Below are 18,666 nucleotides of genomic sequence, written 5' to 3' on the forward strand. Positions count from 1 at the left end.
TCTTTCAAATGTGGCTTTAATTTTTAAAGTTTGTCATAGTTCTTTGCTGAGCTCTGCAATAAAAAGCTCATCTGATCATCATGAGTTGGCCGGCGGGGGCCGGGGTGAGTGGGCGCTTCTGTCAAGGGGAATCCTGGACTCAGTGAAATACTTCACCCAGAAAGCTGTTGTGTAAAGTGAAGCTTTGTTAGCAGGTATCTTCTGACTCTGTATGATCAGTAGTATTATTGTTCCTCTGCGCTGCCTTAGTAAAGTTTTTGGAGTTTTTTTTTTTTTATATATATATATTTGTGTAAGTTATCTAATATTTTAATATTTTTTTAATATCACTAATTGCTCATTAAACTGTATTTTTTATTCATAGTATAAGAAAAATAAGACCACCCCCCACCCCATGCTCTGTCCTCTCTGCAATCTTGTGATACATTTGTGTTTTATATAAAGCATTTAATCAGCCGAGGACATCGTAGCAGCATGAACCGGCGATAAGAGGGCATCTCTATCTACCCCAGACTTATTGTATGCACAGTATATAAACTGCAGTCGTACATCACAGCCCTGCCATATAGTGCTGAGCAAAATAGCGCCAAGTACTGTAAAAAAAAAAAAAAAAAAAAGTATCTGGTGGTCATTCTCTACAGGTTAAACGGTTCCTTTTAAAGAGAACATTTCACCTAATTTTTAATGTAAAACTGGACACACAATGTAATAGTAGCTACAGAGCAGAATAAACCTTTTTTTTTTTCTTTTTTTTTTTTTTTATACCTTAGTCTCTCCGTTGCGGAGATATTAGCAATCAAAGTATACGGCACCTAGTAACAAAAAGTTTACTTAAGTCCAAGTGGGTGTTATCACATAGGACCCGTACTGGGGGAGATTAGTTCTTCCCCCTGTATAACCGATCACTTGAACTAAAGCGAACTCATAAGGTGCCCAATTAGATTGAAATACAAAGTTTAAAAGAAAAGTTTTATTCCAATTTACGTCGCGTGTCCCGCTCAACATGAAAAATTTGGTGAAAAGTCCTTCTTAAGGCCTCATTCATGGAAAACAGGATTCAGGAGTATGTGCTGATGGGGCCATTGACTGTAATGATGCAGACAGAGTTGCTGCGTGCTATGTTGGACGTAATTTTCGGCCGTATACGCCTAGCTGAGGCGGGCTCAAAGATGTAGCCAACTATGTAGCTATACCCATCTCGGATATTTTGGCCATTTTCATCCACCTCTGTAGCATCCAGTGTAAAGCTGTTCATGCATGAGCGTTTCTCTTCAATCATGCTTAGGGCTGCACTCATACGAGCATTGATTCTTTCATGCTGGAGAATCAGCTCGATTATGCTAATGACAATCAATTAAACTCTGTTCCGATTGTCATCTTACGGAGGCTCCCGCGCACCGTAGCAGAGTGGTATCCATGGTAAACAGCGGGTTACTAGGGGCACACGCGCACTTAGTAACCCCATGTTTACCATAGTTACCAGCCTGCTCCTGCTTGCAGCAGGCTGGTAATGGGAGCAGGACATCGTGGAACGATTCTTTCCACGATATCGCTGCTCCCCTGATCGCTGGTGAGCCTGCCTGTTTGACAGCTCACCAGCGATGTATTAGCGATGCAGCAACGATCCCTGACAGGTCGTATCGCTGCTGCATCGCTTAGTGTGACGGGGCCCTAGACTTGGATGAAAGCATGTCGTCCGATTTGCAGAGCCACTCACAGCATGCCGAATCTGCAGGAGAAAAAAAATGCTGATCAGCACTGCCCCATATTATAACATTGGTCAAGTGCTATCCGATAAAACATCAGAGCACTCGGCTGAGTTGTATGCAGGGCTGTGGAGTCGATAAGCCAAACCTGCGACTGCGACTCAGACTCCTCAATTTCCACGAAACCAACTGCGACTGTGTCATACATGGCTCATGTTTAAGTGCTAAATTTACTGTAGCACAGATTCATCTCAGCTAAAAGTCTAGACCCTTAGATCAGGAACAGGGCAGACACTTTTATAGGACATTTCATAAGTTTCCCAAATTCTTATGAAAAAAATATTCCCCACAAACTGCATTGAACTACTGTACCCAATTTATTATATATTATAGGAGTTTGAGTCGGTCCATTTTTATACCGACTCCGATTCTGACTCCACCAAAATGGACACTGAATCCACAACTCTGACTCCACAGCCCGGCCTCACTACTGAGCGTGTACATAAAGGGCAGCACAGATTCATCTCCACTAAAAGCCGAGATCCTTAGATCAGGAACAGAACAGACATTTATAGGACATTTCATAACTTTCTCAAATGCTTAAACATTTACAGTACATCCTGCATTATACTGCTTAACCCAATTTGTCATATATTTTAGGAGTCGGTCTTTTTTATGCCGACTCCACCAAAATGGACCCCGACTCCACAGCCCTGCTTATATGCTCATGTGAGTGAGCTGTAAATCTGATTTCCATAAATCTGAGAAGCTCACTTTTCTGCAGATCCCACATTCCAAAATATTTCTGCCAAGAAATGTGAGATGTTTTGTGGACACCTACAACCCACTCCTGTGAAATGTAAATGTGATTGCCAGTTCTGGATCTATACAGAGCTGCTCTGAAGCGTTTTCATTGGTAAGGGTTAAGGCTAGTTTAAAAGCAATAAAAGCTGCGGGATCATGTGGCTGACAATTCTGGTGTAGAATACATTTTACCTGGCTTACAATCCACATTTCCGTTTTGTATCTTTTCGCTTCTAGAGTTGAGTTTTGCTTTACTAATAATTTCCCAAGAGATTTTCTGCTTGGAAATCATCATCATCCTCCGGGAAGCTGGTGGATGAAGGGGCTGCGGTGTGCTGGAATTTATTAACAATCTGTTATTTTACCCCTCCTTTCTTGTAGGCGGCTTGTATGTTTTTCGCAGATGCATGCTGTAAGCTTGTGTTTTTCTGTGTAAGGCTAATTGAAGCGTGTTTGTCATGTGAGTATAATCTATAGTACATATGCACATACACGAAGAAAACGGCTAACGTGAAAGCTTTGCATCTGAAATGCGAAGGTTTTCTTTTGAAATAAAGTAGTTTCATGTGTTTTACACATTGTTTCCATGGTAATGAAAATGTTTCATTTTGATCCATAAATCACCATTCTTGATAACACTTGGATATTCTTTTTGTGATATATTGGAGTGGACATTGTATTTCACATTGCAGTTAGTGTCTTGGTGGGGTCTCCTATGTTATCCTTTTGTGAGCAACATGGTATAGAGGGGGAGACACGGAGTTTGGAGATATTTTAGTTTTTTTAATGATTTGATTCAATATTTTCATATTAAAAGTTGATCAAGGCTAGATACACACATCTGACATTTACGGTCTAAGTACAAACCATGATGCCCGGACTGGCCATTGCTCTCCTGAACCGATTTAGGCATATATGAGGCTGTTGGGTTCGGGTAAAGAAATCTGCAATCAAAACTCAACCTGTGAATGTCGGACATGTCAAAGTGACAAGTAGTGATGAGTGAGTGTGCATGATACTCTATGGAGCAGCGGGGTGCTCGGGTACGCTCGTTACTTGATCGAGTATCGCGGGTGCCATAGCGGCTGTTAGCCAATAAACATGCGAGAATTGCCTGCCATACATGGTAATGCCGTAGCCAAGTTAGCTACTGGCATTACTGTAATTGGCCGGCCGCATCACGTCATCGGGGCTCCGGCGATGCTGCGGTCTAATTACATTAATGCCAGTAACCAAGATGGCTGTCATTCCTGTGCATGGCAGGCAATCCCTGCATGTTTATTGGCTGTCTAACAGCATGGCGCACGAGCACCCGAGATACTGGATCGAGCAGTAGCTAGCACACTCTCTCATCGCTAGTTGCCAGGTCTCGTAAAAAAAAAAAAAAAACCTGAGTCTTGCTCCTGTCCCACAAAGTGATTGACAGTTACTATACACCATTCAATACTAGAGAAGCAAGTTTGCCCCAGGACGCGCAGGCTATCTTGGACATGACTTTTTACATGTGACTACTAAATTAAAGCCTAGAAAACTACATAACCCCTAAATTATGCTGCTCTAATGGGGTTTCTTGATAGACAGGACAATGCCACTTTGAAGGGTATGTTCACCCTTGGATTTTGGCAAATATTTAGCACCAAATTCGGTCACCCATTTATTTTAATGTGTAATTCATGTGTAATTTAATGTGTAATTTAGCACACATGATCACCTATTGGTGTATTCCACACCTGTCACATGTGCATTATCCTCACTTGTATGAAGCTAAATTGCACGCAGAATTGCAGCATATCCATGTGCACGTTCATGGCAGAGATCTAGGTCCGCCCTTGATTTCTGTAAACTGATTAGCTTGAAAATTGATGCTGGATTTTTCAATCTCCCTAATACTTTCATGTAAACGTACCCTAAAACTCTAGGGCACAATACCCAAACGGTTACAGTGTTTTACAGCCCTTATATGGCCTTCGTTAAGATTTGATGCAACATATAAAGGCAGTTGGTCTTTTCACCACATAACACGGGACACACTTGATAAAATCTCATCAAATTCTCCGACTCGAGCATTCAGAGAAATTTACTGACCAGACTGCCAGACACAGATGAGCTAGTATAGTTAGTGCCTTCATTTCTCTTCTTCATTGCCTTTTCTTTCATTCAAATGACTCTATAAATGGAAGTAGTATATCTGCACCCTTCACAAAGAACAGCGTTTTATCTTCATGCAAGTGGATGGGCTTCTTTCCTCCACATTGCCGCATTTGGGAGACAAGTAAGCGAGTGATTGTCCTTTAACCTAGCAGCTGCTATGTAGCAAAGACTTGAATGCATCACATGACCCCACATGACTATTATTTGTATGCAAGTACACATTAGTTGTATTCACAATATGCTTTTCTATACCTTTTTAAAGGGGTATTCTCATGTTATTAACTTGCTTTAGTTTCTTAGATATCATGAAAATAAGCAAGTTTGCAATTGACTTCCTTTTTCTATCTTTAGTTTATTTTACTCACTTATATAGCTCCATTAATTCCATAGTTCTTTACGGACATTATCATCACTGTCCCCATTGGGACTCACAATCTAGATTCCCTATCTGTAGGTCTTTAGAATTTGTGAGGAAACCGGAGAACCCAGAGGAAACCCACGCAAACACGGGGAGAACATACAAACACCTTGCAGATATTGTCCTTGGTGGGATTTGAACCCAGGACCCCAGCACTGCAAGGCTGCAGTGCTAACCACTGCGTCACTGTGCTGTCCTACTTCTTTCATTTTCTTGCAGTGAGGGCTTTTATCTTGTATAGTAAACTGCTCGTGGCTAGTGTTGAGCCACCCCCGTAGTGTTCGAGTTCGGTTCGTCGAACACCCGTGTGTTCGCCGAACTGTTCGTCGAACACCTTCGAACACCGTTAAAACCAATGGCAGGCAAACAAAAACACATAGAAACACATAGAAAACACCTTCAAAGGTGTCCAAAAGCTGACAAACTGCTCAGAAGACACAACTAACACATGGAAAAGTGACAAGTACATATAGTCATGCGAAAAGAAAAGAGGTGGAGGAGTAAAAGGAGGGGGAGACACAGATATAGGCATGTCATGCCCTTCTAAAATCCAAAAAGTGAGAAGCCGACACGTTCAGTCCGCTCCTGCCCGTGCCACCTCCGCGTCGCCGGGTTTGTGCCAGAGCCGCGGTAAACCCTGACGGCCAGCCCCCCTCTCCCAATACTGGTGCCTGTCCGCTGGTGGGTCGAGCGAGCCCCCCTGTGGTGGAGGCAGCTCTAAGCTTTTTAATTTAAATTGTCTCTCTAATTTGAATGAATACACTTTAAATCCATTTACAAGGATCTATTGGAGGGCAAGTCTCATGCCAGCAGCCGCGTAATTCCAGCTCCAGTAGCGTCCACTAAAGCTGCTGCAGTTAAAAAGCTTTTATAAGGATCGAGCTCGGCTGTCCACCGCAAGGCATCCTACTGCCAGTCCCAGCCCCTATGCCTTGGGGTGCCTCCTGATGCTCTTCACTGAGTATCCCGTGGTCCCGAAGCATTTCCTTTGAAAAAATTAAGTGTCCAAACTACAGGTGGTGTAGCTTGCTTAACAGCCGGGATAATCCGCTGACTAGCAGACACTGCTACTAGGCACAAAGTACTTCCTGGGCTAGATGCAGTTAAAAATTTGTAATTAGATACTCTCGTTGGATGCTGAGAAAGCATTCCATAGAGTCTCCTGGCACGCCATATATGATTCTCTTAAAAAGCTTGGGGTAGGGGTCTAGGGGACCCTTTTATAGCCAAAATCACGGCCCTGTATCGCAATACGTCACCTAGGCTGAAGATAAATGGAACTGTAGCACCCTGAGGGCTCGGTTGCTACAGAGGTATTGCACCTCACCCAGAGGTGTGATATCTCACTCTCAGGTAAGGATGTAGTGTGGATCAGGACCCGACACCTGCATGCATTACACCACATTGCCGTGGGGCAGGGCGACCAATATGCCCCTGAGATGGGCACGACAGTCCCTGTCCCTGGCTGGAGTGGGGGGAGGGAACACTGAGGAAGGGGAACCCTGTAGTGCAGGAGCAGGGAGGAAGCAGTTCCTGGGTGCATTGAGAAGGGAGTATAAAAGGTGGGCACCATCTTAGTTCAGTGCAGAGAAGTCTGAGCAGAAGTGGCAGGGAGCAGGGGCTCTGCATGAGCTCTGCTCCGGAGGCGGGCCTAGTAACAGAGGCCCAGGCCTGGAAGAGGGAGAAGGAAGGAAGAGGAGCGGAGAAGGCTCCAGGAACGAGGAACGAAGGGATCCCAGGGGTGCGGACGGGCGAGTCGCCACCGCACGCCCGAATCCACCTGCGTGGAGGGGTCAGGCCAAAGGGGGAGACCGGTCCCCGAAACTAGTGGAGGCAGGAAACGACCCTCAGCTAGAAACAGGAGGCTGTGACATTTTATGTGGCGCAGCCCCTCGCTACACCCGCTAGGAAGGCACCACATAGGGTCAGGGAAACTGGCGCCAAGTTTACCAAGAGGAGGCCCGAGGCAGCCGGACAGAAGGGTTGGTAAGAAAGGCCAGACAAAGGACACACAAAGGGGGTCCTGTGAAGCGCTCCAAAGTTATCTGGGAGTTGTCTGAGCCCCTCACCTGGTGAGCACAGTACGACGTGGGTAGCCGTTACCTGCAGACGTGGTCTGGATAATAAGAACTGTGAGTAAAGGCCCTGGACTGCATCACTGACTCCATGTCGTTACTGCTGCTGCCCTGCACCATCACCCCCATCCTCCGCATACACTGCCCTGAGGCTATACTCCTCCCGTGGGGAGTTATGCTACGCTCTGCTGCACCCACAACACCAGCCTCAGCGGTCTGCCCTGGAGCGGCGGTTCACTCTGACCGCAATCCACGGGTGGCGTAGTCGGACATTTAAACATCAAAACCACATAAATAGTTCCGCCACTGGTTTGACCGCCCTGAGCCACGGAACCGGGTCGCCGCCACGGAGACTACAACCACCAGCATCCACCAAAAAGGGTCCGGCTCCGGGTGTCCCAAGGCCCAGGGGGCGCGTCAGAACATTTTCATCACCTTTCACAATCACCAATGGGACAAGGCAGGGATGTTCTCTGTCCCCTCTCTTATACATCCTAGTGACGGAGCACCTGCTCTCATCAATTCGCCATAACCCCAATATTAGGTGGATTGAGGTGGGAGGCACCGAGTACAAGTGCTCTCTATTTGCTGATGATGTCCTAGTATATATCACTCAATCACATATATCCATCCATGCTGTTATGGCTGAAATAGATCACTTTGTTACATGGTCAAATTTTAAAATCAATGCAGCGAAGTCTGAGGCCCTCGATGTCTCCCTCCCCAAATCCATATAGGATTCCATCCAGTCCAACTTTCCCTTTGCCTGGCCCTCACAGGGTATCAAATACTTAGGAATTCCTATTCATAGAGACCTCTCCCATCTATGTTATCTTAATTTTGGGCCCTTTATTGAACAACTCCATACAGACCACGGTTGGCAAGTTAGAACTGTAAGATTCACTACGTGAACCACTGGTGTTTTGTGGAAAAGCACATGTACACTGTGTTCCAAATTATTATGCAAAAAGTGTTTAGGAGTGATAAGGGAAGAATTTGTTTGTTTGTCAGTTAAACTCATTGATGGTGATGTGTGTCAGGGCTCTTTATATCACTGTAAGCAATTGCAGACACCTGTGCTAATTAGTTTGGCTGGTGTGTCCAATGAAAGGCAAGACTACTTAAGAAGGCTGTCTCACATTATTAAGCAGCCTACATTTTCTGCCAAAATGGGAAAGAAAAAGGATGTGTCGGCTGCTGAGAAGCAACAAATTGTGGAGTGTTTAGGTCAAGGCATGACTACAATCAACATTGTGCGATGATCAGGATGAAGTGTCTTGGCAATCAAGAAGTATGTAGCTGATTCACAGTACACACGTGTGCGTGCTGATAAGGGCAAATTGAGGACTCTTTCCTACAGGCAATTACGTCAGGTTAAAAGAGCAGCGGCAAAAAAGCCTTGTCATAGCAGCAGACAAGTTTTTGAAGCTGCTTGTGCCTCCAACGTCCCCCGAACAACAAGATGCAGGGTCCTTAAGAGGTTTGCAGCTGTGCATACGCCATCCTGTCGACCTCCTCTATCCACTTCACACAAGCAGAAACGGCTCCAGTGGGCCAAACATTACATGAAGACTGATTTCAAAACTGTTTTGTTCACGGATGAGTGCCGTGCAGCGCTCGATGGTCCAGATGGATGGAGTGGAGGATGGCTGGTTGATGAACACCCCACGCAAACACAGCTACAGCGCCAACAAGGAGGAGGTGGAGTAATGTTTTGGGCTGGAATCATGGGGAGAGAGATTGTCGGCCCCTTTAGGATCCCTGAAGGCGCTAAAGATGAACTCCATAATGTATGTGGATTTTCTCAAACCGCACTTCCTGCCATGGTTCAAGAAGAAGAACCGTGTATTTCACAGCAAGATCATTTTTTTGCATGATAATGCACCATCTCATGCTGCACATAAAACATCTGCATCTCTGGCTGATATGGGCATAAAAGGGGACAAACTTATGGTGTGACCCCCATGCTCCCCTGACCTGTACCCCATTCAGAACCTTTGGAGCATCATTAAAAGGAGTGTCTATGATGGCGGGAGGCAGTTCACATCTAAGCAACAGCTCTGGGAGGGTATTCTGTCCTCATGCAAAACAATTGAAGCAGAAACCATCCAAAACCTGACAAATTCAATGGACGAGAGAGTTCAGAAGCTCCTTTCGAACAAGGGGTCCTGTGTGAAAATGTAACATCACCTAGAATAAAGTTTTGAGTTGAAAACTGTTTGATTTCAGTTTCTAACAACCTGCTAATGCTTATAATTTCAAAAATGACCATTTTTTTGGTCTTTATTAAAATGAAAAGGTTGATCGAAAAGTTTGGGGGATCTAAGAGTGTGGCAACCCAGTAGTCATGATTACTTCGAATTCTGACAATATGAGGGTCATGCTGCAGGTAGTGCAGCAAGAAGGCACTTATGTGTCTTGCGCATCTCGGAGCCCCAAAATTATTTTCCGGGCTAGATGCAGCTAAAAATTATTATTAATTTTAAATCTGGTGAAGCTTTAGTATAGATGGCCTAATAGGATCAGTGCTGCACACTGCTACAAAGCCCAAATTATTTTCCAGCCAAGATACAGATAAACATGATTAGTAATTTGAAAGCTTAAAACGGTTGGTAGGGTGATTTTAACCAATCATCAAGCTTTTACTCTCCCCAGGATGACACAGGGGTAGAAAAGCCGTTTCGGATCCATGATTTGTTCATCTTTATGAACGTGAGTCTGTCTACATTATCAGTGGAGAGCCGCGTGCGCTTATCTGTCAGCACACCACCAGCAGCACTGAACACACGTTCAGACAGAACGCTGGCTGCGGGGCATGACCAGATCTCCAAGGCGTAAGTGGCTAGCTCCGGCCATTTATCCAGATTGGAAGCCCAAAAAGAGCAAGGGTCCAGTGACACAGTCGTGGCTTCAATGTTTACTTGGTGATACTCCTGTACCATCGTCTCTAGGCGTTGACTATGTGTCAGAATTCTTGTCTCCTGTGGCCTTGCAAAGGATGGGCTAAAAAAGTGGTGAAATGATTCTGCAAAATTGATGTTACCAGCAGATACTGTGGTTCTGTTACGGTTTGAGTGCTGAACACTTGACGGTCCCACGGTTGGCAAGTTGGAACTGTGAGATTCACTACGTGCACCACTGGTATTTTGTGGAAAAGCACATGTAAGATTCTGCAACAGTCTCTGCTGATACTCCTGCATGCGTGCATCCCTTTCTATGGCAGGAATAATTTCTGCAAGTTTACTTTTGTACCGGGGATCTAACAGTGTGGCAACCCAGTAGTCTGGATTATTTCTAATTCTCACAATTCGAGGGTCATGTTGCAGGTAGTGCAGCAAGAAGGCACTCATGTGTGTTGCGCATCCAGGAGCACCAAGTCCCTGTTGTGTTGGTGGCGAGGTAACAATCATGCTTCCTTCCTCTGTCCTCTCCCCCCAACCTCGCACAACAGAAATGTGATCAAGGTCTCCCTCATCTGATGAGTCTTCCATCAGTTCGTCCTCCACTTCTTCCTGGGCTCCTGCACCTTCCTCACTAGTTTGGCTGCTACCATGCGCCCTGGTAAAACCGTCTCCCCCACCCTCACATGCCTGCCGCCTTGGTGCTGCCGACCGTCTGGACCTTGCAGATGTTAGCCCTTCCGCATACAACTCCTCCTCCTCTACTTCCTCCACCTCCTCTTGTGCCACCACCTGACTCCGAATTCTGTTTAACATGTGCTCCAGCATGTAAATCACCGGAATAGTCATGCTGATAATGGCATCGTCAGCACTAAACATCTTCGTCGCCATTTCAAAACTGTGCAGAAGGGTGCATAGGTCCCTGATCTGAGACCACTCCTCCAGCGTGATTTGCCCCACCTCTGGATCTCGTTGGCCCAGGCTATACGTCAGAACGTATTGCACCAGGGCTTGTCGGTGCTGCCACAGTCGCTGCAACATGTGCAGAGTTGAATTCCACCGGGTAGGCACATCGCATTTTAGCCGGTGAAGTGGCAGGCCCAACGACTTCTGTAGAGATGTAAGTCGCTGAGCTGCGGGATGCGAACGGCGGAAGTGAGCACACAGCGACCGTCCCCTCTGCAGAAGGCCATCTAGTCTGGGATAGTGGGCTAAAAATTGCTGGACAACCAGGTTCAACACGTGAGCCATACAAGGCACGTGTGTGACATTGCCCCGGCGAAGGGCCGCACCGAGGTTTGCAGCATTGTCGCACACGGCCTTCCCTGCTTTCAGGTCCAGTGGAGACAACCATTCATGAAATTGGTTCTCCAGAGCTGACCACAACTCCTCAGCTGTGTGACTCACATTTTCCAGACATTTCAAAGTAAAAACCGCCTGATGACGTTGAGCCCTACTGCCAACATAGTAAGGAGGTGTGCAGGATCCCTTCTGCGCAGTTAGAAAGCTTGTGGCATGACCAGACAGGCTTTGGGTGCAGGTGGAAGACCGAGAGGAGGTTGAGGAGGCAGAAGCAGTGGAGGAAAAATGACATAAAGAGGATTGACGCACAACTCGTGGGGACGGCAAGACTTGGACAGCAGCCCCTTGTCCTGCTGTCACCATAGTTACCCAGTGCCCAGTCAGCGACATGTAACGCCCCTGTCCATGCCTACTCGTCCAAGTGTCTGTGGTGAAATGCACCCTGTCACACACAGAGTTTCTCAAAGAAGCGGTGATGTTGTGTGCGACATGCTGGTGGAGCGCAGGCACACCTTTCTTTGAGAAGTAGTGCCAACTGGGCATCTGGTACTGGGGCACTGCGACGGACATAAGGTCTCCAAAATCCTCTGTGTCCACCAGGCGGAAAGGCAGCATTTCTGTAGCCAAGAGCTTGCAGATGGTGAAATTCAACCTCTTAGCTTGGCTAGGAGGAATGGTCTTTTACTTGTCCACATCTGAGGGACCGAGGGCTGGCTATTGTGCTTAGACGGGGTTGATAAGGGTGTTCCCGGCAAACTGCCGGTCTGTGAGGAAGATGCAGGCGGACATGTTAGGTTGCCTTGATCCAAAGGTGGTGCTATCGATGTCGGACAGCGCTCAACACCAGCTGGTGTTACCACCTCCAAAGAAAATGATGACCTGCCAATCACGCTGGCTGTTGCGGGTAAAGAGGTGGCAGGTCTGCGCCCCAAAACAGGTGTGACTGCTGTCCCCCCAGTCACAGAGGATGAAGAGGCCGCGGATGCACAAGATATGGCAGACGGTGGTTGGCCCGGCCGGCTAGGCCGCATTGTAGCACACTGAGCTTCCCACTGCAACTTATGCTTCATGTCCATGTGCCGGTTCATGCATGAAGTACTCAAACTATGTATTTTTTGGCCTCTACTTAGCTTTTGCTGACAAATGTTACAGATAACACGAGTTGGGTCATCTTTATCGATCTGAAAAAATGCCCAGGCTATGCAAGGCTTAGCACCCATGCGACCTGAAGAGCCACCACGACTTGTGGTGAGAGGCAGAGTTGTGTTTGAGGATGCAGTTGTTGACGTGCTTCCAGTACTACGTCTCTGTCCAGGAAGGCGCAACCTGACCTCGTCGTCACTAGCATCTTCCTCCACCTCCTCTGCTGACCTCATCTCTTGGCTGACTGTGGGTTGACAGTAAGTGGGATCTCCAACCTCATCATCATCACCCTGTGCGTTATCACACCCGTCGTCCTCAGAGCCAACCTGTTCCTGCCCTGACAAAAAACTAAAGTTGTCGCTCCAATCAGGTATTTGAGTCTTATCATCGTCTTCCTCATTGTCTCCACCAACAGGAGTTACAGTTTGGGAATGAGGGTCTACATTATGGTCAGAACCTTCTGCGTCTGGTCCTGGATCCGACTCATAAAGATTCTGGGCATCAGTGCAGATCATTTCCTCGTCTGGATTCACAGAAGCGCTGGAGTCGACCTCTGATTCCCAGGCTATAGTATGAGTAAACAGCTCTGCAGACTCAACCATCTGTTCTACCTCATACTCAGACGGGCAGCTGGAGATTTGGGAGCTGTGAGGAAGCAAGTGCGATTGAGGTGACACCTTTGAGGACTGGAGTATTTGTGATGTTAAAGTTGATGTGGAGGAGAGCCCACTTAAAGGAGCACTTGATATCCGTTGAAGCACCTGCTGTTTTTGTGCCTCATCTGGAATTTGTAGCGATTTGGCGTGGCCGTAAGAAAGGGATCTTATCACATTGTCCGCTAAAAGAAGTAGACATTTTAGTTTGGCTGGAAGATGGTCTTTCTTCTGCAGATATTACTGTTGCTTTAACACCTACCCCACGGACACAACCTTTTTTCCCCTTCCCAACACGCCTATTCCCCTTTCCACCAGCAGCAGGCCTTTTTCCACTCATTTTGGTGGTTAACTAATTCACAACTCTGGAGTTGTTTGCACAAAAAAACAATGGATGGGAACCGAGCAGAGCTGAGTGGCCAAACTGTGGTATTAGGCCAAAACTATTGGCTGGGTTAGATGCAGAAAAAAATTATATTCAATTTGCAACCTGATGGAGGTCAGTATAGATGGACTAGTAGAACAAGTCCCACACACTGCTAGAAGGCCAAATATTTTTTCAGAGCTAGATGCAGAAAAAAATATATTCAGTTTGCAGCCTGATAGAGGTCAGTATAGATGGACTAATAGAATGATGCTATGCCCAAAAGATTTTACTTCACTAGGTGCAGTAAAAAAATTGGTATTCTATACACAGGTGGTATATCTTGCAGCACAGATAGGCTACTCCACTGACTAACACACTCTGCAATAGGCCAAAAAGGATTAGCTTTGCTAGATTCAGCCAAATGCTGTGAAAAAAACTTGCACAGACCTGCCTGGCAAAAACTGATAGGAACTGATGTAACCTAGTCCTGAAAAGGACTCCAATTACTATTAGTCTTTACTCCCACAATCTATCTATTTAAGAGCACAGACCTGCCTGATAAAAGTCGTAGGAAATGCTGTAACCTAGTCCTTAAAAGGACTGCAATCACAACTATTCCCTACTCCCAAGCTATCTGTAGATTTGTGCGAAAATTGGCTTGAAATTAACAAGGTATAGCGCACACAGCAACAGCGGTGCCGTCTAACACGCAGCTGCAGCAGTGAGAAAATGGTGGCGACGGGGAAAATGGCTTGGTCTTATAGGGCAAGGACATGTGACATACACTGCCAATGACACATGCCCTTGCTTGTGTGAAAAAAAAGCACTTCGCTCCGTGTGTGCGCTGCTGATAGGCTGACAGATTGCACCTCCCCACTGTAAATGCGGGAAAGAGAAAAAAAAATGGAGATCTTCATTATTCCTGCAGAGATCCATCCCCTGCCCCTCCCCCCACCCCGCTGTACACTCAAACTGCGTATTAACATTAATTTTCATCATTACTGAGAAAAAATCCAGTTATGATTTTGGTGCACGAACAGTTATCGAACATAACCTCGAACAGCCGAATTTTTCTCAAATCGTTCGTGTTCGCCGAACGGCTCGAACACCGCCCAAAACAGCTCGAATTTGAGATTGGCGAACAGTTCGAGTAGAACAACGCTCATCTCTACTCGTGGCCAAAAACATGAATCAGAACCTGGCCAAATATTCACATTCCAGGCTTAGTAGTTAAAAGGGTTTTCCCATCTTCAAGATCCTATCCCAATATGTAATAGATGTAATAATAATCTTAGCAAATATCTCCAATTAGAACCGTAGTATAGTTTTTCTGATTTGCTATGTCTCTTTTCTCATATGCAGGCATTGCAGGACCTTAGGTATCCATGGTTACGACCACTAGCAACTAGCTAACTGTCACGATCAGTGGTGGTATCCAGGTTACGACCACTGATATAGTGAAAGTTTATTAGCTAGTTGCTAGTGATTGTAACCATGGATACCTAAGGTCCTGTAATGAATGCCTGCATATGAGGAAAGAAACATAGCGAATCAGAAGAACTATACCACATTTCTAATTGGAGGTATTTGCCAATATTATTATTATACCTACTACATAATGTATGTAAAGCGCTGCGGAATATGTTAGTGCTATATAAAAATAAAGATTATTATTATTATCATTATTATTATTATATTGGGATGGGATCTGTCTCCATCCCATTGATTTCTATAAAGCTGGTAGCTGTTTAACTCGCTCTCCTTCCCTGTCAGCTCCTGACCTGTTCTGTTCTGTCAAATCAGTACTGCAAAATTATCAGCCCTTGGCCTCCACTGCAGTTATCAGAGCAGTTCCCCTAATCATAGCTCTCACTTTCCTGAGCCATGTACCTGTTCAAAGGCACTGTTATCTCTATATGTAAATATAGTAGTAGTGGCATAATATTCAGAACAAGCATTGATAGGGTGTCACAGTAGCCGAATAAGCTGAGCAGACAGACAAGGTTACTGGACAATGACTGCCACTCAAGGGGGTGTGCACCGCATCTCCCAAATTCCCTAGAAACCTGGAAATGTAAGGTTATGTAACAGTATGCTGTTGAGCACACAGATTCCTAAATGGGAATAACACTTTTTAAGTTTACTAATTAAAAATTGTAGCCATTCATGAGTATTAACTCTTTTCTTTTTGTTTATAGCGCTTTCCCGTTGAGACAGACCACCTTTGCTCGACAGCAGAATATGCCCAGCACTTACAAGTTCTTTACTATTGAGCTTGTAAGCACTGTTTTGAAGCTGGCCAGGATCACTGGAGCGAGTGGTTACCTCCTAGTCCTAGCCAGCTGAGCGCAATTCTTACAAGCTAGAAATCAGCGGTGGTTGGTCTCCTAGGCAATAAGCTGTAAACAAGAGCAATGAAAAGTGTTAATATCTCAAAGGCAAAAGTGTTTTTAAAAGCACGATCTGACAGTATCCATCTTTGAAAAACAGGATCTCTACCTTTTGCTAAAGTAACATTTACTAGTAAGAACGGATACATTTAAATCTTAAAAAAATGTAAAAGGCACATTAACAACACTTAGAAGTAATGAGATAATGTTTAAAGGAAATCTGTTAGATCAATATGGAAGCCTGCCTGCTTGTGACACGAAAGCTGTAACTTTCATCTTGCAAGCCAGCATTGATGCAATGAGTTTCTAGATGCAATATTCTATATTGTGATCCGTTGATATGTTTGTTTATCACAGACTTTATAAAACAAAAAAAAAGTCTGTAGCGTACACATTTACCAGATGTAGGCATCTAAACATTAATATGGAGTTAGTTTTCTCTGCAAAAGGGCAAACTATCACTGGGTTTTATAAAACTCTGGTCTATGCAGCCACAAGTGCAGTTGTGTGGTTGGGAATTGATGCAGGCAATCAGTCCTAGTTTACAATTTATATTCATTTCAAAGATCTTTGATGAGATTGAGGTCAGGGCTCTCTGCCAGACAGTCAAGTTGTTCCACATGAAACCTTGTCTTTATAGACTTTGCATTGTGTAAGAAGGTTTTGTTGTGCAGAAACGGGTAACGTATTGCTGCAAAGTTTGAAGTCTACAATTCCAGTGACTATCATTATTAGGTATGCTATTATGTCTTGCATTCAGTGGGCACATCTAAAACCATAAAGTCCCAGACCAACCATCTAACCCTCTGACTTTGCCTCCAGTGGGTGAAACCTTTTCACATAGTACATTGTTCAGAGTGGCTGGCTGATTCTCCTGCCTGTTTCTACTGTAGGAGGGAAGCTACAAAACTGACATTTCCAGCAACCAGGTAGTCTCTGAAGTGGAAAAAGAGGCCTGGCTCTGCAACTAGTTTAATGTAAAACCCACATCAGGGCCTGGTTGCTTGACTGGGGGAAAGAAGAATAGACTCTCCAATCACCGTTCTGGTTTGAGTTGGTTCATTTGGAGAATTCCTTAAAGGGAATCTGTCTGTAGGGTCAACCCTCCTAAGTCTTCTATATGGGCTTGTAGGTCATAGAAAGTTGAATTATAGGGAATCTTGTCACCCCCTGGCACTTATCTGACCTCTAATATGGGCATTCAGGTGATAGAAATGTGAGTCTATACTTACCTGTATGCCTCATATTAGAGATTTTGTTGCAGTGAAATGTCTTTTTATTCTTTCAAGTTTCTGATGTTTGCGGGCCGGGAGACAGGAAGAAATCCCTGCCTCCTGTGGTAATTAAAAGGTTTCCCCCCTCCGCTGCACGTCACAGTTCCTTGTGACGTGCAGTTTCATAAGCCGTATCCCGCGCATGCGCAATTTACCTTGTACGCAAGGTGCGCTTTATCCTCCAGTCTATGGTCGGTTACATTGACTTCCGCTTCAGTGACTTCTGGCATGTGCAACACCAAGGTGCTCTCCCCACTTCCTCTCGTCATCATTAGGAACCATATTGTGTATGTGTATATATGCCAGAAAACAGGCAGAAAAATGTATGTATATTAAAAACCAAGTCAATATTTATACCATTGACCTTATATTTTGACCACTTCTTTGTGGTAGGGACTAGGATTATTTGATTGCGTGGATACACACTACCCCTGCCCGGAATACAATTTATTGGTTTGCAGCCAAAACATCTGAGCTTGTCTGATTGACTTGGTTTTTAATATACATATATTTTTCTGCCTGTTTTCTGTTTGTAATCATTTAATAAACTTTAGTATATTTTATATTTATGGACTGTGACTCCATGGTTATTGTAGGATGCATTCATTGAGGAGTGTCCATGTGGATGATCCACTATAGCCCGTCGTTTGGGCATTGGGCTATAATATACAATTGTATACCCGGTGTGTTGCAGATGATATTGACTTTAGGTAATGCCAGCCTGTAGAAAGCCCCAGGATAACTGGTATTGGCAGTGTTGTATGTTGAGGAGCCTGATGGCAAGAGGGATATTTTATGTGTTCTTAGTGGCCAGACTGTTTAGGGTATGTGCCCACTATGCAGATTTTAAGTAGAAACTTCCTGAGCGTTTTTTCCTCTCCCTGGCAGAAAAAACGCATGCTGATTTTACATCCATTTTTTCTGTCAGGGAGAAGCACTTTTTAAGGGTTTTTTATAAATATTCGTAACCAAATCATACCTAAGAGAATTCTGTACCATTTTGAGCTTTAAGGCCACAGCCCCACTATCAGTATTCGGTCAGCATTTTTTCTCAGGAGTGGGAGCCAAAACCAGGAGTGGGTGATAAATGCAGAATTGGTGACTTGTTTCTATTATACCTTTCCTCTGATTGTTCCTCATCTGGTTTTGGCTCCCACTCCTGAGAAAAAATACTGATAGTGGGGCCGTGGCCTTAAAATGTAAAAGCTTGTCAGAAAGGCAGAACATATATGTCTTGAATGTCATTTAACTTACAATTTGGAGAGTTCCAAAAACTTTGAAGGTCATGGGGGAAGTAAAATTCCCCATCATAGACCTAAGTACAGACCTTCTTATGACTGGTTTGCTGATGAGGCTTTTTGTGAATTGTCTGGGGCTTTCCTGTTTTATAAAAGCTTTTTTTTTTTTTTACTTTTCTTTTTTTTTTTTTTGCTACTAAAGGGAGTCATTCTGGAAATCAGTGCAAATCAATAAAGTGCTATAT

The 18,666-nt window shown here is 44.8% G+C and overlaps 1 protein-coding gene across 3 annotated transcripts in view; it reads left to right on the forward strand.

The window, feature by feature from the left end:
• FURIN (furin, paired basic amino acid cleaving enzyme) overlaps nucleotides 1-18,666 on the forward strand; it is a 222,180-nt gene that overhangs the window by 118,496 nt on the left and 85,018 nt on the right. The window lies entirely within an intron of this gene.

Source organism: Phyllobates terribilis, unplaced genomic scaffold, assembly GCF_046119375.1.
Source record: "Phyllobates terribilis strain yellow unplaced genomic scaffold, ASM4611937v1 Scaffold_11__3_contigs__length_659146591, whole genome shotgun sequence".
NCBI lineage: Eukaryota > Metazoa > Chordata > Amphibia > Anura > Dendrobatidae > Phyllobates > Phyllobates terribilis.